Below are 24,549 nucleotides of genomic sequence, written 5' to 3'. Positions count from 1 at the left end.
GAGAAACCCATGCACTTTCAAATCTCTATGATAATGAAGTTACTGGTTACTGGAATTATGGAGTTTTCACAGATAGATTGACGAGGTTTTCATTGCCTACCATCGATAAGAAGTGTTCCTACTGAAGATGTAGTGTGCAAATATAGCACTGTATTTGCTTTACAACTGTAGTTGCTATTTTAGAAATCTAATTCGACAGCCGGCCGGTCTCGCGGTTCTAGGCGCTTCAGTCTGGAACCGCGTGACCGCTACGGTCGCACGTTCGAATCCTGCCTCGGGCATGGATGTGTGTCATGTCCTAAGGTTAGTTAGGTTTAAGTAGTTCTAAGTTCTAGGGGACTGATGACCACACATGTTAAGTCCCATAGTGCTCAGAGCCATTTGAACCATCTAATTTGACAGACCTCTTGAGAAGGACTAATCAAAAGCAGAATGTATACTGAAGGAAAAAAAAACGCAACATAAAGAAATAGTTAATGTAGAGTTATGAAATTTTGGGAATACATTTGTCCAGGTTACATATTTAAATGATTAACATTGCATGATCACAAGGTAATGGAAGCGTGGGATAAAACATTGCAAATGTGAAATACTGGTACATTAATAAGCAGCGGCGCAACCGCCTGAATGTTAAATACAAGCATGCAATGCATGCAGTGTGCTGTGCAGGTGCCGGATTAGTTTGTTGGATGAAGTTATATGCCTGGTGCATTTGATCGGTCAATAACAGGGACGGTTAACGCTGGTTGTTTATGTCGTCCGTTGATATCCCATATGTGCTCGATTGGGAACAGATCTCGTGATCGAGCAGGCCACGGCAACATGTCGACACTCTGTAGAACATATTGGATTACAACAGCGGTATATGGGAGCGATATCCTGTTGGAAAACACCCCCTGAAACCTTTCCTGAATTGCAGCACAACAGGTCGAATCACAAGACTGATGGTCAAATTTGCAGTCAGAGTGGGTGGAATAACAACGACAGTGCTCCCGCTGTCATATGAATCGTACCCGAGACCATAACTCCCGGTGTAGATGCAGTGTGTCTAGCAGACAGGTTGGTTGCAGGCTCTCAACTAGACTCCTTATAACCAACACATGCCATCACTGGCACCGAGGCAGAACGGTTTTCATCACAAAACACAACAGACCTCCATTCCGCTCTCCAATGAGCTATCGTTTGACACTACTGAAGTAGCAAATGGCCATGGTTTGGGGCAGTAGAATGCACGCCACAGGGTATCTGGGTCGGTGTCGTGCTTGAAGTAAAAGATTTGTAACAGTTCGTAGTGTCACTATGGTGTTGACTGGTATACAGATTGCTGCTGCAGATGCAGTATCTCCAGTCTGGCGCATATGAGGCGCCATCGGAGTGCTATTCCAGCATCATCCTCTCACAGCAATGACTACCCACATAGCGCCAAAGCCGAAGATGGTCGTCCCTTTCGGTAGTGCCACGTGGCCGTCCGGAGCTCTTTCTTCTTGCAACTGTACGTTCTCGTGACCACTGTTTCCAGCAAACATGTACAGCGGCTACATTCCTGCCAATTCTTTCTGCAATGTTGCAGGAGGAACATCCAGCTTTTGGTAGTCCAGTTACACGACCCCGTTCAAATTCAGCGAGATGTTGACAATGGCGTTTCTATCACCTTAACATAAACTCAGCTTGTCCAGTCTCAAAGGTAACAAACGCTCAGGTCCGTTACGTGTATTTAAACAAAATACTAGCGCCAGTTATGCAGCTGGCGTGCATTTTGAATAATCATCTTTCAGATGTAACAACACGCCTACCCGCTTTCGTTATTTAGCAAAACTCCTTCTTGGTATGGTGATTTTATCCGTTGGAAGGAATTATGAATGGTCTACGTATCGTTTTTATGTTTAACTAATCACCATGTAGCAATGACATGTAAGATCAATTTTTTATATGTGTATATTATTATTTGTATTTATTAATATTTCACATGCGACATGATTTAAAACATGAAATACAGCAAGAGTTGCTAAAAAATAGAGCACCAACGTTACAACTTTCGATCCCTGTTTTCCACGAATTTCCTCACTGTCGTCGTACAAAAGCTGCTCGGTATTAGCCACCAGAATTCTGAGGGAATGCGCGAGAACCTTAGACCTCCATGTAAATGATATTATTAGTAAATTAAGTATTTTTTAGTTTTTGTAGTTAATATTTTCATGAATGCAACAATTGAAGCAAAGGAAAGAATTAGCATAAGAATAAAAATAAATGTATTGGTCTCTGAGGATGATGTAGCATTAACCACTGAAAGTAGAAATGACCTGTCAAGGAAGTTATTTCAAAAAGCAAAGAAATTAGAAGTAAATGACGGGCACAAAATTCATGAGAGTCAAAATAAATTACAAATCAAAAAGGCGGGAAACCACAGACTATTGACCACTTTTGCAGAAGAAAAAGATTTTAAATATCTAGGGGTGAGGGTGATTAAGAAGCATTATGAGAAACAAGAAGAAGAAGTAAAGTTATAACGGCAAACAGAGTATCAAATTAACTTAACAAACTACTATCATTCAAAATTTTATCAAGAGGAACCAAAATAAGGACTCACGAATCTATTATAATCATACTAGTATTACTGTATATGGTGGAAATATGGAGAACAGATAAGTACACAGAGAGAAAGATAAAGACACAAGGGAATTAAAGACGTTAGCTCTCACTGGGCACTGATTCCAAACTTACATGGTGACAGTTATCGAACTATTTGAAATAAAATCGTCATAATTTCTGAACGGTTTGCGTTAGGGCGTTCAAACCGCACCGTTGGTCGCGCGGCATAATAGGTATTAGTGTGGTTTAGTTTAGCCCACTTTCATTTGGATGGGTTCGTCAGTAAGCGAAATTGGCGCATTGAGGGACCTAGAATCCGCATTTCGCGATAGAAAAGTGTTTTCACCCTCAACGAGTGACTGTGAGGTGTGCAGTGTCCGTCCATCCACGGAAAAATCTTTGCGATATACCTCGCTGGCACCGTGACTACCGAACGGTGAGTGAAGTTTTTGGAATATGATTTCATCCCCTTTACCCAAAGTGACCCTGATTTCGACAAGATGTTGCTCATGCAACACGGAGCTCGACCCCAATCGAAGCACCAAGTGTTTGATGTCCTGGAGGAGCACTATGGGACTCGCATTCTGGCTCTTGGGTACCCACAGGCCACTGGCATGGTCCTCGATTGGTCGCCATATTCTCCGGATCTGAACACATGTGACTCCTTTTGTGGGGCTATATTGAAGACAAAGTGTACAGCAAAAATCCCAAAACCATTGCGGAGCTGAAAACAACCATTCAGGAAGTCATGGACAGCATTGATGTTCCGACACTTCACCGGGTCATGCAGAATTTCGCGGTTAGTTTGCGCACATCATCGCCAATGATGGCAAGCACATCGAACATGTCACAACCTAAATCCGAATATATGTAGGGACGTTTACATGTTGAATAAAGTGTGTACATGGCGTAGTTTGTAACTAATTTACGTGTTTTTTCATATAATTCAATAATTGTCACCCTGTGTATCACACACTACCGATGTAGTGAGCATGCTTATTAGCCTCATTACTCGTGGCATCTCACCGATCCCAGTAAGAGTTTGAGCCTGGTGTGCCATCTGAACTGAAGGGACCCTTAGCCGTGACCGCTGTCATCATAAAGGGTGTCCATTTTAACTGAAGACATTAAAGTATCTCGAAAACTACACATCGGTTCAAAAAAGTTATAATTGCAAATTGTTTGTCTCAAACACCTCACTCCACCCCCTCGTGGGTGGCATGTCTCATAGACACCTCACTCCACCCCGTCGTAGGTGGCAACTTTTGAAATCTTCTGTGCGAACCCCCTTTTCCTATTGCAAATTATGATTCTACGACAAAATCTAAATACGTTTTGTCTGAAGCATTTTCTTCGTCACAGGTGGCGCTGTAACCTTTGGAATAGAAATGACAAAACATTCGTCATGTTACTCAATCGCCTCTGAATATCCATTGGTATATGGGACCCGACTTCCATGCTGCGAGGGCAGGACAAGTTAGTATTTCATAGCTTTTAATTGGAAACTCCACTCGCAACGTTGTTTTCCTCCAACATATCGAACAGAGGACTACTTGACCAGCCACTGTGGCCGTGGTTCGAGGTGAAAGCTACTCTACTTTTCCAATTAGAGTAAGTGTTTAGGTGTAGGACCGCCAACTTCAGTACACTAAGTGATCCGCTTTTCAAATGAACGTACACACGGCAAAATCATCTCTGCCGGAATGTCAGCACAGGCGTGTCTAATGCAGTCGACCATGTCTTCACGGCCAGTTGGCACTTGCTGTTACACATAATCTCTTAAACGTCCCCATACAAAGACCTAGCGGGCCAATTAATAGGGTCACCTCGTGTAAACATGGTCTAATGTCTCCCGTGCTTCAGTTGCGTAATGAGCTGGGAAACCGTCATGCTGAAACCATATACGCTGTCGGACCTCCAGGGCAACATCCTGCAGCAGTACTGGTAGTTCCGTTCCAAAAACGTTCGACATTTGTGTCCATTCAACGTGCCGTCGATAAAATAACGGACCAATAAGTTTGTTTCCCATGATGCCACACCATACGTTAACCGACCAAGGGCGTTGACGATCAACTTGCCGCAACCAGTGGGGACTGTCTACACTCCAGTAATGCGTGTTATGCCGTTTACCGCTACCATGATTTGTGAATGTCGACTCATCGGAAAATAATATCTCTGCAGAGAATGTGGGGGTCTTTTGCATTTGTTGATGTGCCCATTCACAAAACACTACCCGGTTATGGAAGATGACACTATGAAGTTCTTGATGCAGTGACACATGTACGGATGATATTTATGACGATGCATTAGTCTGACAATACTACCTACGGTCATAACGGAATCGCGGTGTTATTGCCGGCCACTTATCCGTGGGTTGTGATGCACTGCCGCTAGTACAGCTATATCATTAGCTTTTCCTGTAACACATTTGCTTCATTTACGTACTGTACGCTGTCATCAGACATAAGGCGTTCACTGCATTGTAAAAGAACGAACGAGAGCTAGCTTTGTCGGGAAAATGTTCGGCATAAAAGGCAACAGCAGCCTCAACATTTCTCCTACATACTCCGTAAACCAGGATCATCAATTTTTTCTTTGCGGTTGCAACATTTATCGTCCATACGTCGTAATTCGCTACTCGGCTGCGGTGGCGTCGAGTAGTCCCCTGTTCGAAATGTCGGAGGCATAAAACGTTGCGAATCGTGTTTTCAATTAGAAGTTATGAAGTACTGCAGCATGGAGGTGGTATCCCAAGTGTTATTAGATATTCAGGGACCACTAAGTAGCGTGTCGTAAATGACCATTGTATACCCATTCATATTCCTCCGATTACAGCGCCGTCTGTGGCGAAACGAAGAAACTGCTTCAGATAAAAGGCATTTAGATTTTGCCGTAGAATAATAGTCTGCAATAAAAATCTGGGTTCCTATTCAAGATTTCAAAGTTGCTACCCGCCAGCCTCGCACGGGATGGGCTGGTGGTCGAGTGTGGTATCGCTGGATGTCCCTCCGAGACAAACAAACTGGAATTAACGTTTTTTGATCGGATGTGTAGTTTTCGAGATATTTCAGTGTCTTCAGTTAAAATAAACATCCTATGAACGTACTATCTGCTCTTTCAGACACATCCGTAGTAGCAGACACCATTTTGATGCTGTGACCACTGCGAACCAAGTAACAAGGGAATTAAAGGCGTTAGCTGCCAGTGGGGATTGATTTAAATCAATGGAGAAAGTTGAAAATTTGTGTCGGGGCGGGATTCGAACACAGGTCTCCTGCTTACTAGGCAAATGAGCTGACCATTACACCATCTGGGAACACGTCACCATAACCGCGCAGAGTACCACTGAACGCCTCCAGTCAGACCGAAATTCTAAACTACCACGCACTACTGATGTAGTGCTCTGCTCTCGTTTGCCTCATTACTCGTCGCATCTCGCCGATTCTAGGCTTTACGCCTCGCCTGGGCCCGTCAACACCGATATTGGACTGTTGATGGCTATATCGCTGGTCGGAGGAGTTTCGTTCCAAATTGTACCGAACCGATGGACGTGTACGGGTATGGAGACAACCTCATGAATCCATGGACCCTGCATGTCAGCAGGGGACCGTTCAAGCTGGTGGAGGCTCTGTAATGGTGTGGGGCGTGTGCAGTTGGAGTGATATGAGACCCCTGATACGACCCTGACAAGTGACACGTTCGTAAGCATCATGTCTGATCACCTGCATCCATCCATGTCATTGTGCATTCCGACGAACTTGACAAATTCCAGCAGGACAGTGCGGCACTCCACGCGTCCAGAATTGCTACAGAGTGGCTCCAGGAATACTCTTCTGGGTTTAAACACTTCCACTGGTCACCAACAACCCCAGACGTGATCATCATTGACAGTATCTGGGATGCCTGGCAACGTGCTGTTCCGAAAAGATCTCGACCCCTCGTACCCTTACGGATTTATGGACAGCCCTGCAGCATTCGTGGTGTCAATTCCCTCCATCACTGCTTCAGACATTAGTCGGGTCCATGCCACGTCGTATTGCGGCACATGTGCATGCTCGCGGTGGCCACTCGATGTTAAGCAGATGTACCAGTTTATTTGTCTCTTCAGTGTGGGATCTGTGAGATGGCGCGAGTAATGAGGCTAATGAACGGGGACATTACGTCAGTAGTGCGTGGTGTAACTTGTGAATTTTGGTCTGACGGGAGGTATGCTACGGTAGTCTATGACGGGAGGTATGCTACGGTAGTCTATGGCAATTATGGTGCATACTTTGTTCGGATGGCATAGCGGTCAGCGAATAGATTAGAAAGCTAGAGGCGCAGGTTCGAATCCCGGTTCGGCATAAATTTTCGAGTTGCCTTACTGATTTAAATCAATGCCCACTGGCAGCTAATGTCTTTCATTGCTTTGTGTTTTTATTCATAGTGGGGCGGGATCGAAATGTTGTCTGTTCTTTCGTAATACATTACAAGTATTCCACATGGCCACCGTTCATCTAAAGGCAGGCTTCAGTACATATCATCAACGCCCGTTCACGTTCAAAAATTCCAGGCGTGTTCTGAATGCCTCGAGTGTCATCCATAATACGTTTCCCGCGTGCATTCACGCTATTAACAAGGCTGGAAGTTTCCAAAAATCTCCACACAAAAAGAAACCAACAGGTTGAAGTCGGGAGACCTATGAGGCCATGGTACTGCCGAACCACGACCGATAGACTTGTTTTTATGTATATGTGGTGTCTGTTCTTTCGAACATGTCCGAAAGAGCAGACAATTCTATGAATTAAGACACAACTTAATTACAGACTCTGGCTGCGAGCGGACACTGATTGAAATCAGCTGGACTGGCGTAGTGGTCAGCGCACATGCCTTGTACGCAGAAGGTTCGACTCCCAGTGTAGCACGAATTATCAACCTTCCCCATTTATTTGAATCACTGCCCGCTCGCAGCCAGTGTCCGTGATTTCTCTGTCTCTTTACAATTGTTTTTTCGAAATGCTATTTACCAGTACACTGGTATCCGCGGAATGATTATAAAATCAAACGGCCGCAGATTATTACTTTGTAATTTATGTCCCACTTGCGCCGTTTCGAAATAAACGTAGCCTTAGACATTAACTGAATTTTAACATTGGCATGACTGCACTTGTGCATACGTCATATCGTGGAAACCATTGGTTTCCGGTCAATGATTAATTGTATTATTAGCTTGTTTCATTGTCCTCTACTCGCCCCTGTCTTTTGTACTTGCTATATTCAAACACCATGTATAGATCCTATTTGAAATTAATTTGGTAAACTATTACTCTTCTAATGGCGTTCTCTCTTTCTTATCCTACAGTAATTGTTAATCTCTACGATATGTATGCATTACACGTGTACTTCAAATTGAGATCAATAGATCAGAATTGAATAAATCAATAAGAGGAATTTTTTTAAAGGAAACAAGTGTTGCGGTTGAAAACGCCAGTGCTCTGCATTTCATTGACTTCCACAACCAAATCTTTTCGTAATGTACACCACAAACAGGAAGAGGTACATTAAAAGCTAGTGTGAGCCAATAAGTGAAAATATAGGCTGCGAGACACGCGGGAAGCCGATAGCTGTGGAAGCCTCACTCCCGAACACAGACACACGGCAAAAAGTGAAATGAGCACCAGTGCAGGTCTTCGGCGACTTGCATGCCGGTGATGAGTATGAAATGATAATGAGGTCAACACAATACCTTGTCCAGAAAATCTCGAACCCGGGCCCGCTGCATGAGATGCAAGCACGTTACGACTCGCTGTAGCATACGGACACAGACACACTGTATATTTGTGCAAGTCGTTCTGCTAAAAATTGCAACGTAACTGAGTATTTCTGTAACTGGAGGAAACAAAACAGCCACATGAGAATATTCGGACTATGTTCTTTGTGCACATCCCAATGAAAGGGCAGTAGTCGCTTATTTCAAACCTGCGTCATTTCGGAGCTTGTGTCTCGACAAGAGGACATCGATGGCAACTATCGTCGAAGACTATCCGCTATTCAACAAGTGACTTGTCTTAATTAACTGTCCGTAGCGATAGAATGTAGTTTCAGTAATGCTCTGTTTTGTTCTGTGAACTATCAGTGACAGTTTCATAAAATTTTTAGCTATGTTGCTTTTATATCTGCTCTACATCGTTTCTTCCGTGTACAAAAATATGGAAACACGACAAACACAACACATTACCATGCCAAATCCGATGTCGGAAAATCGTTGGCATTCTTGAATAACTTCCAGTCCTCTCTAAATGGATATACATTCCTGGAAATTGAAATAAGATCACCGTGAATTCATTGTCGGAGGAAGGGGAAACTTTATTGACACATTCCTGGGGTCAGATACATCACATGATCACACTGACAGAACCACAGGCACATAGACACAGGCAACAGAGCATGCACAATGTCGGCACTAGTACAGTGTATATCCACCTTTCGCAGCAATGCAGGCTGCTATTCTCCCATGGAGACGATCGTAGAGATGCTGGATGTAGTCCTGTGGAACGGCTTGCCATGCCATTTCCACCTGGCGCCTCAGTTGGACCAGCGTTCGTGCTGGACGTGCAGACCGCGTGAGACGACGCTTCATCCAGTCCCAAACATGCTCAATGGGGGACAGATCCGGAGATCTTGCTGGCCAGGGTAGTTGACTTAGACCTTCTAGAGCACGTTGGGTGGCACGGGATACATGCGGATGTGCATTGTCCTATTGGAACAGCAAGTTCCCTTGCCGGTCTAGGAATGGTAGAACGACGGTTTCGATGACGGTTTGGATGTACCGTGCACTATTCAGTGTCCCCTCGACGATCACCAGAGGTGTACTGCCAGTGTAGAAGATCGCTCCCCAGACCATGATGCCGGGTGTTGGCCCTGTGTGCCTCGGTCATATGCAGTTCTGATTGTGGCGCTCACCTGCACGGCGCCAAACACGCATACGACCATCATTGGCACCAAGGCAGAAGCGACTCTCATCGCTGAAGACGACACGTCTCCAGCGTGAGCGGAAGACGGCCTAACGGTGTGCGACCGTAGCCCAGCTTCATGGAGACGGTTGCGAATGGTCCTCGCCGATACCCCAGGAGCAACAGTGTCCCTAATTTGCTGGGAAGTGGCGGTGCGGTCCCCTACGGCACTGCGTAGGATCCTACGGTCTTGGCGTGCATCCGTGCGTCGCTGAGGTCCGGTCCCAGGTCGACGGGCACGTGCACCTTCCGACGACCACTGGCAACAACATCGATGTACTCTGGAGACCTCACGCCCCACGTGTTGAGCAATTCGGCAGTACGTCCACCCGGCCTCCCGCATGCCCACTATACGCCCTCGCTCAAAGTCCGTCAACTGCACATACGGTTCACGTCCACGCTGTCGCGGCATGCTACCAGTGTTAAGGACTGCGATGGAGCTCCGTATGCCACGGCAAACTGGCTGACACTGACGGCGGCAGTGCACAAATGCTGCGCAGCTAGCGCCATGCGACGGCCAACACCGCGGTTCCTGGTGTGTCCGCTGTGCCGTGCGTGTGATCATTGCTTGTACAGCCCTCTCGCAGTGTCCGGAGCAAGTATGGTGGGTCTGACACACCGGTGTCAATGTGTTCTTTTTTCCATTTCCAGGAGTGTATACCGGTCGTGCAGGGTTTTCAAGGGAATCTTAGCTGTACCATTTTTAGTGGCAAGTTCAGGCAACGATGATGCAGATGGATAGCGATCACGCACCCCTCTCTCCAAGTAAAGCACAGAAGCTCAGTAATACTGGGCTCTGGTGACATGGTGACTGGGGTGCCTAAAGGAAGGGCAACAGTTCATCCTCGTGCTCACGTCTTGGAACACAGCATCACCATTGGGGAACAAACGTTGTACCACGAGACTGCCCTGATCAGCCAAGATTGTCACATCATCATTGGCGGTAATGCGACCTTGCAGAGTAACTATGGGGCCTATGGACTACCATGATATGACAGCTCAAATCATAACCTAACTCCTACCATGTTTCACTCTTGGGACGTAAACTCGGTCAGAAGTTGGAAGCAGTACGACACAACGCACCCGACCAAACGACTTTCTTCCATTGTTCTTTAATCCAGGTTTTATGGCTCCGACACCACGTTTTCCTTTTACGGGCGTTTGCATCACTGATGAGTGGTTTTGGAATTCTAGCTCACCCGCTGCAGTTTCTTGCTTACGGAGCTCCCTCCATATTATTTTGGTGCTGGCAGTGTTCGCGTGTGCGACATTCAATTCTGCAGTGACTTTAGCAGCTGTCGTTCCTCACAATCCTCTTCAATGACCATGTGTCACGACCACTCAACATAAACTTTCGTCTGCGTTGCGGCTCAGCGGATGATGCTTTTCCTTTTCCGCATTTCCTGTATGCGACAAAAATCTTCGATGGAATTCACGTAACTCCGACATAATCCATTCACGACTACACGGAACACTGTTCTGATTATGACTCATACTTGCAACATATTGAGGACACTGGACAGTTGCCATTCGTCGTCAAATACAACAGCGCAACCTGCAGGTTTGGCTGGCATCTGCATTTCTGTTCAAGCATGCATTTCTCGCTGTGTATCCATATTTTTGTCCAATCCCTGTACTTCAAAGCGTGAGCCAATAAGTGAAAAAAGAAAGCTCCAAGACATGTGGGAAAGCGATAGCTGTGGCACATCTCCCTCCCGAGCACATACACAAACGTATTCTCTCCCCCCCCCCCCCCCCAAAGGGGCTCGCCTCTCTTTGGCGGGTTCGTACTTGGCTACCATGGGCTGCATGTCTATCCTCTTGCTATTCTTTTTCCCCTCCCTTGGGGAACAAGTCTGAGGTATTATTGGGAGTGTTCTGCATTCTGTCGCTGATGTGAACTTTGTTTTTGGTTCCCTTTCCCTTCCTTTGATTCCCTTCTCCTCTCGTTCCTCTGCTTTGCCGTTTGAGGAACCTATTTTTTCTTCTTCCTCCCTGTACGCTCCTGAAGGCCGGCCCACGCGTCTGATGCACGCGTAACAGGTGACTGGGTAACACATAATATCCAGCCCCGGGTCGACAGGTAGGGTTCGAACGTATCCCCTGGTACAGGCCAGGCCGAGGGAGGGGTGATGGCCTGAGCTGTAACGTTCCCAAACTGCCGATTGGTCTCTCCGTCAGGTGTATGGGAGGTGAGACCTGAGGTGTGAACAATCACCTAAGGTGGGTGCACTCCCGTGTGAAGGGGCCCCCACCTGCGCCATTGGAGACGAAAGCAATCATGGGGGATTTCCTCGCGATGAGTCAATCATCCTCCCCATAGACGCCTACGAAACGTAAACGTAATAAAGCTACTGATTCAAAGACCCTTTCTGCTGCACTGCAGCTCCTTGTGGTCTCACGCACTGAAGAAGGTCAGTCCTTTACCACAGTGAATCCGTTTATTATCCAGAAAGGTGTTGATGCAACTGCTGGCCATGTGAAGTCCTGCTCTCGTTTATGGAATGGCACTTTGGTTTTGGAGACGGCTTCTGATTCTCAAACACAACAACTGCTTGCTGCCTCGCTTCTCCACGGCGGCCATGTTTGCGTCGAGGCACATAGAATTTTGAATTCTTCCTGTGGTGTAATTTCCACCAGGCTGCTTGGCGGTCTAACTGAGGCTGAATCAGGGTGTCACTGCCGTCCATCGTGTAATGAAAAAGGTCGATTCCTCCTTGGTGCCCACCCGCACTCTTTTCCCCATGTTTGATAGGGTGGTGCTGCTGTCCAAGATCAAAGCAGGCTACGAAATGATCACACTCCAACAGTACATTCCAAATCCGATGTGCTGCTAATCAGTGTCACCGTTTCAACTACACTCGCATCTTGTCAACACCCAGCCGAATGACTAACCTGTGGTAGAGATGCACAATCCCTTGCAAAGGAGCAGTAGTTGCTTATGACAAACCTGTGTTATTTTGAAGCTTGTCCTTACACAACAGGACGTTGATGCCAGCTATCGACGAAGACTGCTCGATATTCATTAATTGACATCTAGGAATTAAAGAATTATCCTTTGTGATAGATATGCCGTTTCTGTATTGTCCTGTTTTCTTCTGTTAACTACCGCTAACGCATCCAGTCATACACTGAAGTGCCAAAGATATTGGTATAGGCATACGTACACAGACATAATTACTAGACCCGTATACAGTATCACTGGTGTCGCTGAAGCCAGCAATTTTGAACTGCAATGTGACGGAAAGCGCAAATGACGAAAAAACAGTCGTTTAGCAAAAAACAGCTGTTTATTAACTGATAAAACAGTCGTAAGAAATGGGAATAAACTGACACAACTATGTTACCTTGAGAGTTTTGACATAATGGTCAATGCATGCGTCGTGTTTGGCTGTAATTGTTCGTAAAACAGACGGAAGATACAAGGAAAAGGACATGTCTCAATGCAACCATAACTAGAAACATCTTACATGTTTTTGATTCTGTAATGTGCGTAAGCCCTAAATAATTACCTGGCAGTCAGATCCGAAATACCGACATTATTTAAATACTTCAAGTTTGTTTTTAGGGGTTTAACAATTCAGTATTAACAGGCGTAACTTAGTGATGTGCTTTTAACCAGTTTCATCAACTCCGGCTTTTCTTCGAATGGTATGCTCGTTATGAAAATGTCCCTATAAGTAGAACGTGCGAAATATATATATATATATATATATATATATATATATATATATATATATATATAACGCTCTTCTCATAACAGAACCGTAAACTGTAAGTGTTAACCTCAACTAGATGTAAAAAGTCTGCTAGACTGCAGAATTCTTTAAACGACGTAGTTAAGCTTATAACACCATTCTGTGTCAGAAAATCGAGCTACTACCACGCACAAACGTCCTCACGCCGCCATATTACCTCACCAAACGTCAGGCTTCAGTAAAAGCTACGTATTTGCCAGTTTACATAACGTATGCGCATGCGCACTTAAATACAAAGATATATAAATAGGCAGAATACGGCGCTGTGGTCGGCAAAGCCCATGTAAGACATTTTGTGCAGCTGTTAGATCGGTTACTGCTGCTACAACGGCAGGTTATCACGATTTAGTTGTTCGCCCCCGGTAGCTGAGTGGTGCCGGCACGGCGTGTTCGGTCAGAGAGCTGGGTGGCCTCTATAATAAAAAACAACTGAGCGGAAGGATCAACGAACGAACTTTAACGGATGTGATGTGACGTCCGCAACGACAAAAGAGAGAGAGAGAGAGAGAGAGAGAGAGAGAGAGAGACAGAGAGAGAGAGAAGTGGTCAAAGGGCCCGCTCCGCTCAGGGACTGGGGGTTGTGTTGTCCTAGTCATCATCATTTCATCCCCATCGACGCACAAGTCGCCGAAGTGGCGTCAAATCGAAATACTTGCACTCGGCGAGCGGTCTACCCGACGGGAGGCCCTAGTCACACGACATTTACATTTACGGCTTAGATGAGTTTGAACGTGGTGTTATAGTCGGCACACGAGCGATAGGACACAGCATCTCCGAGGTAGCTATGAAGTGGGGATTTTCCGTACCACCACTGCACGAGTGTACCGTGAATATTAGAAATGCAGTAAAACATCAAAACGTCGTTGCGGCCGGAAAAAGAACCTGCAAGAACGGGGCAAACGACAGCTTTTTGCAGATTTCAATGCTGGGTCATCAAGTGTCAGCGCGAGAACCATTCAACGAAATATCGATATCGCCTTTCAGAGATGGTACTCTTGATGACTGCACGAAACAAAGCTTTACGCCTCGCCTGGGCCCGTCAACACCGACATTGGCCTGTTGATGACTGGAAGTATGTTGCTTGGTCGAACGAGTCTCTTTTCAAATTGTATCGAGTAGATGGACGTGTACGAGTATGGAGACAACCTCATGGATCCACATACACTGCACGTCAGCAGGAGACTGTTCACGCTGGTGAAGGCTCCGTAATGGCGTGGGGCGAGTGCAGTTGGAGTGACATGGGACCCCTGATACGTCTAGATACGACTCTTGCACGTCTAGATACGACTCTCGCAGGTGACACGTATGTAAGCGCCTGTCTGATCGCCTGCATCCATTCACGTCCATTGTGCATTCCGACGGACTTGGCCAATTCCAGCAGGACATTGCGACGCCCCACACGTCCAGAATTGCTACAGAGTGGCTCCAGGAACACTCTTCTGGGTTTAAACATTTCCACTGGCCACCAGACTCCCCATACATAATATTGAGCATAGCTGGGATGCCTTGCAACGTGCTGTTCTGAAGAGATTTGCATCCCTTCGTACTCTTACGGGTTTATAGACAGCACTGCACGACTCATGGTGTCGGTTCCCTCCAGCACTACTTCAGACATTAGTTGGTCCATGCCACGTCGTGTTGCGGCACTTCAGCGTGTTCGCGGAGGCTCTACACGTATTACGCAGGTGTACCAGTTTTTTTGGCTCTTTAATGTATATTGGCGACATAATTACTTGTACGTCCTTATGCTTAAGGCTATTTGGAGCCATCAAGAGCACAATGCAGAGAGCAGGCAAAAGGGGTAGCGTTTAGGTTACCGTAGGTGAATAGTAACGCTAGAGCCGTGCACTGGGCACCTGTCCCTGGAGAGAAGTTTTACTTCACAGAATCAACTGATAACTTCACCCACCAGCTAGACGCCGTCTGAAGGCGTCACTGTAGCAGAAGGCCTCGAAAAGGCACATCTTAGAGGCAACAAGCTTGATACCTGCTCCTGAGAACTACAACGACATTGGGTTTACAGAGTGCTACCACAGCAGTCCCCACTCACAGAAGGACGGAGGACGGGACAAAGTAACGGAAAATACTGTTGTTGCTGGCTATAACAGGAGTGGCAGTGACGTTTATCTTTCAGATGGAAGCTGTTGATACAGGGAGTATACGCCGACAAGTAAAACAAAATTCCCAGTTTTTCCCGGATTTACGGGTTAAAAATTTCACATTCTGGGAAAATACGCTTTTTCCGTGTTAAGTAACAACATTATTTCCCTCAGGATCGTAAGACTTGTCAGTCCTATGTGTTGAGGTTTTATACACAGCCGTTGAACCTCCCGCCACTTTAGGAAACAAAGCCCAGAAAAAAAATGCGTTTTGGGTTCAAAAAATGGTTCAAATAGCTTTGAGCACTATGGGACTTAACATCTGAGGTCATCAGTCCCCTAGAACTTAGAACTACTTAAACCTAACTAACCTAAGAACATCACACACATCCATGCCCGAGGCAGGATTCGAACCTGCGACCGTAGCTGTCCCGCGGTTCCGGAGTGCAGCGCCTAGAACCGCACGGCCACCACGGCCGGCTTGCGTTTTGGGAAGATCTTTGATTTGCAACATGTACGCTGCATATTTTCGTACTACGAAAGTATATAGTCTAATTCCACCAAACACAGAACGTTGTATTGTATTGTATGGAACTGGTGACCTAGAAACGACGGAGAGGTTTCGGCCCCGCCATAGCCCGCAGTGGTACCCGACCTCACAACAGGCTACAGCAGACCACTCACCCAACCGCCGCCTCACACCGAACCCAGGGTTTCTGTGCGGTTCTGTCCTCAGTAGACACCCCGTCCCCCAGCGAACGTCTCACACCAGACGAGTGTAACTCCAATGTCTGCGTTTTCCAGCACCGTAGTTAACTGGGCTAGCAAATCCGCTTCAGACCTCAACATGTAAACACAACAGAGAAAGGCGGTTTCCGAAATTAGGTTTTCCTCTTTCGGAAGATGTGTTGTAAACGTAGTGATTCAGAACATAGGACACGTGATGTAGTCAGTCCATCGCAACATCACTGTTAAGTAGCGCGAACACACAAATGGGAAAAGTTAATTGTTTAAATTAATGTACATTGTGTAGCTACAAGAAAAGCTAAGCTTTCACATATAACATTTGTCTTTTTTGCGTGTGTTACACTTCGATACATCACACAAATGTGCCAGTACAAAGTTTTAAGCAATGACGTTGTGGCAATGATATTTTTCTTGTCCGGTGCAATCCGTCGATCATCTAAAATGAGACTGTCCGCACGTTCAAACATTAAACTAGTCACAGCTGTGTGCGGCCGACCGGCACATGGGGGATCAGACAGTTTCGCGCGACCTTGTTGCGATGATAACAGACGATTCACCCAACGACTCACTGTGCTTCTGTTCACTGTCTGGTCTCCTTAAACAGTCTACAAGCACCTATGAATATCTGCGATGCTCCGGTTTTCCGCCAAAGAAACTCAATGACAACTCTCGGCTTGGAACGCACTTCCATCATACAAGTAATTTTGAAGGCGACGCACAGCTTCGCCACCTCCTGGAACCTCATGAAACTATAGCGGCTCAAGTGGGAATATTGCACGATGTCCAACAGCATATTCCGAAGTTCTTCAAGCGAACCTGGCCGAGAAAAAATGAGTGTTGTATTACTTATTGAATGCCCCTAGTAGTTCCTCTTGGATGTCCTCTCTAGAAACTCTTCACTTTGCACTAGACATGAAAAATATCACTGCCACAACTTAAATATCTGGCCTTCTGGACACGAAATTCCTCTAAGTAGCCGCTCGGTCTAGGGCGTCTTCTCACGGTCCGCCCGGCTCCCCCGTCGGAGGTTTGAGTCCTCCCTCGGGCGTGGCTGTGTGTGTTGTCCTTCGCGTAAGTTAGATTAAGTAGTGCGTAAGCTTAGAGACCGATAACCTCAGGAGTTTGGTCCCACATGACCTTACCACAAATTTCCAAAAATTTCTTCTACTGGCTGGCCCTCAAAGTGTTAGCTTTAAATTAAAATCAAACGCTCTGTGATTTAAGAAATTCGACGCACGGGATTCGAAGCACTTTTACTCGCGTAACATAACTCATATTGCTTAAAATAAAATATACTTTCAAAGCAAAGCTTTTCAAACGACGAATTGCAATATTTTTCTGTGACCTGTTGGAATTCGTTTCAGCAGTTGTCAGTTCGCCAGAAAACGGCGTTACTGCGCCTGCGCAGCTACGATGGCGTGGTAGCCCGTATGTTCGTACGTACACGGCATTACGAGATCTCACATTACGTCATAAACGAAACAGGACATCAGAGGATACTCCAAGAGCATGGGAGTTTCGTAAACCATACTAAAATGCATAATTCGACTTAAACAGCACATTTGTATGTCCAGATTCACAAAGAAGTGGGCTCCAAGCTGATATTAAACTTTTCAGTGTGGTTCTCAGATTGCAGATTTCCTGGAGTATCGGTACTGTATTATCTCAGGTTTTGTTCTTTATTGTGGCATTATGCCATATGTCCCAAAAGATAACAACGTGCACTTGAAATTTTGTAAACAGTTGACACTACCGAATAGTGGAAATGAAAATGCCGTGTGGCTAGGGCCTGCCGTCAGATAGACCGTTCGCCTCGTGCATGTCTTTCGAGTTCCACTTTCGGCGACTTGCGTGTCGATGGGGATGAAATGATGATGATAAGGACAACACAACACCCAGTCCCTGAGCGCAGAAAATCTCTCACCCAGCCGGGAATCGAACCCGGGCCGTTAGGCATCACATTCCGTCGCGCTGACCACTTTTTCTTTTTAGTCACATTTTGTTCGCTTTTGTTCTTTGAATCTGCTCGGGGCGGACATCGTAAGACAACCGTTTTTAAGTTCGTAGTTGATCAATTGACTCAGTTTTTTCTTTTTTTATTACAGAGGGCAGCTAACCCTCTGACCGAACACGTTGAGCTACCGTGCCGGCTATCACTCAGCTACCAGCGGCGACAGCCAATAGTGGTTCAAATAAATTGACTGCCTCTGCGGAAAAGATTAGTTAAAGCCAAATTGTTTTGGCAAATCGAGAAAAATAACTTCATTGTTCTGCAAGGCAATTAATATCCAGCTGCCAAAAACCTGGAAATAAAATAAAATCAGAAAACTGCAATCAATAACATACACTCCTGGAAATAGAAAAAAGAACACATTGACACCGGTGTGTCAGACCCACCATACTTGCTCCGGACACTGCGAGAGGGCTGTACAAGCAATGATCACACGCACGGCACAGCGGACACACCAGGAACCGCGGTGTTGGCCGTCGAATGGCGCTAGCTGCACAGCATTTGTGCACCGCCGCCGTCAGTGTCAGCCAGTTTGCCGTGGCATACCGAGCTCCATCACAGTCTTTAACACTGGTAGCATGCCGCGACAGCATGGACGTGAACCGTATGTGCAGTTGACGGACTTTGAGCGAGGGCGTATAGTGGGCATGCGGGAGGCCGGGTGGACGTACTGCCGAATTGCTCAACATGTGGGGCGTGAGGTCTTCACAGTACATCGATGTTGTCGCCAGTGGTTGGCGGAAGGTGCACGTTCCGTCGACCTGGGACCGGACCGCAGCGACGCACGGATGCACGCCAAGACCGTAGGATCCTACGCAGTGCCGTAGGGGACCGCACCGCCACTTCCCAGCAAATTAGGGACACTGTTGCTCCTGGGGTATCGGCGAGGACCATTCGCAACCGTCTCCATGAAGCTGGGCTACGGTCCCGCACACCGTTAGGCCGTCTTCTGCTCACACCCCAACATCATGCAGCCCGCCTCCAGTGGTGTCGCGACAGGCGTGAATGGAGGGACGAATGGAGACGTGTCGTCTTCAGAGATGAGAGTCGCTTCTGCCTTGGTGCCAATGATGGTCGTATGCGTGTTTGGCGCCGTGCAGGTGAGCGCCACAATCAGGGCTGCATACGACCGGGGCACACAGGGCCAACACCCGGCATCATGGTGTGGGGAGCGATCTCCTACAATGGACGTACACCTCTGGTGATAGTCGAGGGGACACTGAATAGTGCATGGTACATCCAAACCGTCATCGAACCCATCGTTCTACCGTTCCTAGACCGGCAAGGGAACTTGCTGTTCCAACAGGACAATGCACGTCCGCATGTATCCCGTGCCACCCAACGTGCTCTAGAAGGTGTAAGTCAACTACCCTGGCCAGCAAGATCTTCGGATCTGTCCCCCATTGAGCATGTTTGGGACTGGATGAAGCGTCGTCTCACGCGGTCTGCACGTCCAGCACGAACGCTGGTCCAACTGAGGTGCCAGGTGGAAATGGCATGGCAAGCCATTCCACAGGACTACATCCAGCATCTCTACGATCGTCTCCATGGGAGAATAGCAGCCTCCATTGGTGCGAAAGGTGGATATACACTGTACTAGTGCGGACATTGTGCATGCTCTGTTGCCTGTGTCTATGTGCCTGTGGTGCTGTCAGTGTGATCATGTGATGTATCTGACCCCAGGAATGTGTCAATAAAGTTTCCCCTTCCTGGGACAATGAATTCACGGTGTTCTTATTTCAGTTTCCAGGAGTGTATTTTAGCCTTCCATAATTACGTGAATATTTTAATTCACACTATAGCTCCCGGTCACAGAAATCCGTTTTGTTCTTGAGAGCTGTAAACCAAGAGGAAACAGCAAAATCACTAAACGTAAACATGGTTCGCGTGGAGGCTACCCTTCATCTCAAGAAAAGTCAAACTGCAATGCACATGCGCTAATCTGGCAGCTTGGATGCGCCAGAAAAATGTTTCCGGGCAGCATATGGCTGCTTTTCGCTACTGCTGATACAGCCCGTGTCTAGTTATTGCAGCTAAACTAATGTGCCTGCGACGTCACGCCCATCGGAAGCAGTTTGCTGTTATGAAGTATTGCATAGTCTGCGTCCTAAAGCCTTTGACACATTTTGCTGTTGGCAGACACTTGTGTGTGCATCGTGTTTTGCTGCTGCAAATGGCGCATTTCTTTTGCAACTAAGGCTTTATTTATGTTTTCTTCGTTTATGTTTTATTACTGCGTTATTATATCGCAGTAACGGGATAAAGGAAAATTCTTTGTTAGAATATCAGTTCTTACCAGTCGAATTTACAAAAATTTAACTGAAAACTAGAACAGCAAAAATTCCTGCGTTATTCCCGGTTTTCTCCCGGATGAAAAATATTGCTTGGTTTTCCCCGGATTTCCCGATTGTCCCCGGAGCGTATATATCCTGTGATACCAAACTTGGAGTTTGTTAATGTAAAATCCAGAAGCATCTCTACCTACCGAGTACCAGTAGGGGAGGAATCTAAATATGATGGTGATGAGGGCCAGAACGACTCACCAGACTGCTGCTGACGCATCCTGTCAAGTCCTAAAATCCACATCTCTCGTAGATGCCCTGAGACTGTTTGGCGCTGATCCAAGTAATCAACCTGCCTTCAATGGCAATTTGTCTTTCTGCATTTTTTCCTCACCACTCGGAAACTGCTGACTGACTTAACCCCTTGTCTTCCCTCTATCCTGTGTCAGGACACGACAATGTTCCTAAATTTTTAACGTAGCAGTGCTGCTTTTATCCCTTCCCTACATAGCTTCTTCAGTATTTGACTGACCGTCAACTAGTTAAGAGAATGGCAGTTCCAAGTGACTCACCCTGCTCCCACTCAGTGGAGTCCTGATATGTTTACTGAGAACTACGAGATTTTTTCAACAAGTAGCGGCAATTTTGTAATTAGCCCGATTCGAGCAGAGTAATGTGCTGAGTTTCAGACACATATCTGTACACGTCGATTTGCAGTAGGACTTCGGAATATATAATCTGTTCGAACATTATGAATTGCCCAGAAGAAAACGATTTATTGATACGTAGTAAGTACGGATTAAGAAAATATCTTTGATGTGAAACACAACTAGCTGTTTGTACACACTGACAGGAGGTCTCAAATTGATTCCATATTTCTAGATGTCCAGAAGACTTGACACCATTCATCACAAAAGACTTCTAATAAAACTGTGTACTTTTAGTGTGTCGTCTTAGTTGTGACTGGATTTGTGTTTTCCTGTCAGAAAGGTCACAGTTTGTAGTAATCGACGGGAAGTCATTGAGTAAAACAGAAGTGATATCTGTCGCTCCCCAAGGAAATGTTATAGGCCCTCTATTGTTCCTAACCATTATAAATGATTTAGGAGACAATATGAGTAGCCCTCTTACGCTATTTGCAGATAATGCTCTCTAATAAAGTAATCGAAAGATCAAAACCAACTGCAAAATGATTTAGATAAGGTATCTGTATGGTGCGAAAAGTGGCAATTGACTCTAAACAAGGAAAACTGTTAAGTCATCCACATGAGAACTAAGACGAATCAGTTAAATTTCGGTTAGATGATAAATCACACATATCGAAAGGTGTCAGTTTGACTAGATACCTGGGTATTAAAATTACTGTACGAATAAGTTAAATCGACGGAAAGTCATTGAGTAAAACAGAAGTGATTGAAACGATAACAGAGAAAATGTTGCGGGAAACGCGAACCAAAGACTGCATTTTATTGGCAGAGCACTTAGAAGCTGCAAAAGGTCTACTAAAGAGATTTCCTACAATAGGCTTGTCCGTCCTCTAGTGAAATGTGTGGAATCCATACCACATAGGATTGACGGAGAACATCGTAAAAGGTTAATGAAAGGCAGCTCCATTTGTATTATCATTAAAGTGGCTAGAGTATAACAAATGTGGCTATAATGTTAATTAGTTACTGCTGGAATCGGTCAACTAATACTAATGCCCATGTGCTACACTTTCTAGGGATGATCACATTGCAGAGTAGGTATAAATTTAGATTTTTAACATTACTGCATTGCAAAACATGTCTGAAGTGTATCTGTAGAGTGTTAACCATATTGCATATTTAGTCTGTTGTGTGCTGTCAGAAAGGTAATATGTGTATCGACGATTATTTATTTTGTACAGAAGTGGGGCACAGAATTTGTATTAAATTTTGCTATGAGATAAGAATGACGTGCAACAAAGCATTAGACACGTTACATATTTCTTTTGATGAATCTCCTTTGAGTAAAATAAGGGTTTTCTGGTCATATAAGCTTTTCGAAGAAGACCGTGAAGAAGTTGAAGACGTCAAAAGCATTTGGTGCCCAGGCATATCAACTGATGAAATTGTGGAAAATGTGAAAGGCATGATTATGAACGATCACCGAATCAGAAAAGTCATAGATGTTATTGACATATAAGTTGCCTCAACTTTGGGTATGAAACGAGCGATGACAAAATTAGTTCCAAAAAATGTTGAATTTCAAACAAAATCAACAGGTGACGAAACATAGATTTACCGATCTGGCGTAATGAACGCTTAATCGTCCTAGTGGAAGTATTCTGGATAGCTAAGACCGAAAAAAGTGACTTTTGCATCATAATAATGCACTTGCTCACATTTTGTTGGTTGTTAGTGTATTTTTGGCCGATAACAATACTTAATGGTCCCATACACGGTCCCATGGGATTTTTTCTGTTCCCAAAAATAAACAAATACGTTAACCAGCCATCATTTTACAAGCATGGATGAGTTTAAAAATCCATCGCTGAGAAAGTTGACGGCTATCCATAAGATCGAGTTCCTGAACTGTTTTGAGTATTGGAAAAAGCGCTAACTTTCAAAAGTGTTCAGATGACGAGCGGTAAGAGCGCGTTACGCTACTCATATAAAATTGGAAAATCCACAATATCTGGGATAATTTCTGAAGTATGCGAAATGATCTTGATGAAACATCTTAAGGATCTGAGAAGAAAGCACAGGCCACACCTCTTGACAAGAAGGGTAGTAGTGATTCACAAAACTATTTTCCAATATCCTTGAGATGGATTTGTTGTAGACTCTTAGAACATATTGTGAGGTAAAACACAGAGTTACCTTGAATGGAAAGACGTCTTCCATGCCTAACAGGATGGATGCCGAAATCAATGATTATGTGAAACCCCACCCGCATTTTTCTCGCATAACATACTGAGAGATTTGGATCAAGGCAGTCAGTTTCTGTATTTCTTGATTTACAAAAATCAGTATGATCGTTGTACGTTTATTATTAAAACTCCAATTGTATGGGTATCAAGTGAAGTTTGCGAGTGAACTGAGGATGTGTTGGTAGGGGAGACGCAGTAAGTTATCGTGGTCGATCATCAATAGATGTAGAAGTAACTTCGAGTGTGCCCCATGGAAAAGTGTTAGGACTCTTGTTTTTCATGTTGTATACTAATGACCTTGCAGACAGTATTAATAGCAACCTCAGGCCTTTTGCAGATGATGCAGTTAACTATAACGAAGTACCATCTAAGAGAAACTGAATAAATATTCTTTCAGATCTTGATAAGATAGCAGAGTGATGCAAAGATTAGCACTTGCTTTAAATGGTCAACAATGTAAAACTGTGCACTTCACAAAACGAAACGTAGTACCCTGTGACTATAATGTTAATTAGTTACTGCTGGAATCGGACAACTAATACAAATGCTTATGTGTTACACTTTCTAGGGATATGGAGTAAAATGATCGAATAGATTGTCATGGGTGAAGCAGTCTACAAAAGAGATTTATTACAAACCACCCACGTGACCTAGCCTAGAATACTGCTTAAATGTGTGGGAACCAGAGCAAATAGGACTAACAGGGGATACTGGACGTATACGAGGAGTGCCCATTCTTTTAGCTTCCCTGGGCCTGGAATAGGACGAGTATTTCTGGGCTGCCCATACTATACTTAGCAATATAGCAGGGAAAAAAGAAGACTGGTATCGTGCGGTGTAAGTTTCAGATTGATAATATATGCCAATCTTCATACTTTACATAAATTGAATTTTATGCGTTTTTTTCCGGTCATGTGATTCGTTGGACCGATTGATACTTGCTTTGGGGCATATGCATCCCATGGGGCGCAGGTTGGACATCCCTGCCGTATACAGAGAAGGGTAGCATAAATAGTCACAGGTTTCTTTGATCTGTGGAAGAGTTTCACAGAGGTGTTGAAGAAACAGGACTGGCAGACTACGATAGGCGTAAATTATTCTCAGAAAGCCTACTCATCAAATTTAAAGAACTGGCTTTAAATGATGGGTCTACAAATATACTATAACTCCCTCTTGAT

At 45.2% G+C, this 24,549-nt stretch overlaps 1 protein-coding gene across 3 annotated transcripts in view; it reads right to left on the bottom strand.

The window, feature by feature from the left end:
• Nucleotides 1-24,549, bottom strand: part of LOC126285411 (uncharacterized) — a 152,323-nt gene that overhangs the window by 103,742 nt on the left and 24,032 nt on the right. The window lies entirely within an intron of this gene.

Source organism: Schistocerca gregaria, chromosome 8, assembly GCF_023897955.1.
Source record: "Schistocerca gregaria isolate iqSchGreg1 chromosome 8, iqSchGreg1.2, whole genome shotgun sequence".
NCBI classification, from domain to species: Eukaryota; Metazoa; Arthropoda; class Insecta; order Orthoptera; family Acrididae; genus Schistocerca; species Schistocerca gregaria.
This window is presented reverse-complemented; position numbering and strand designations above follow the sequence as displayed.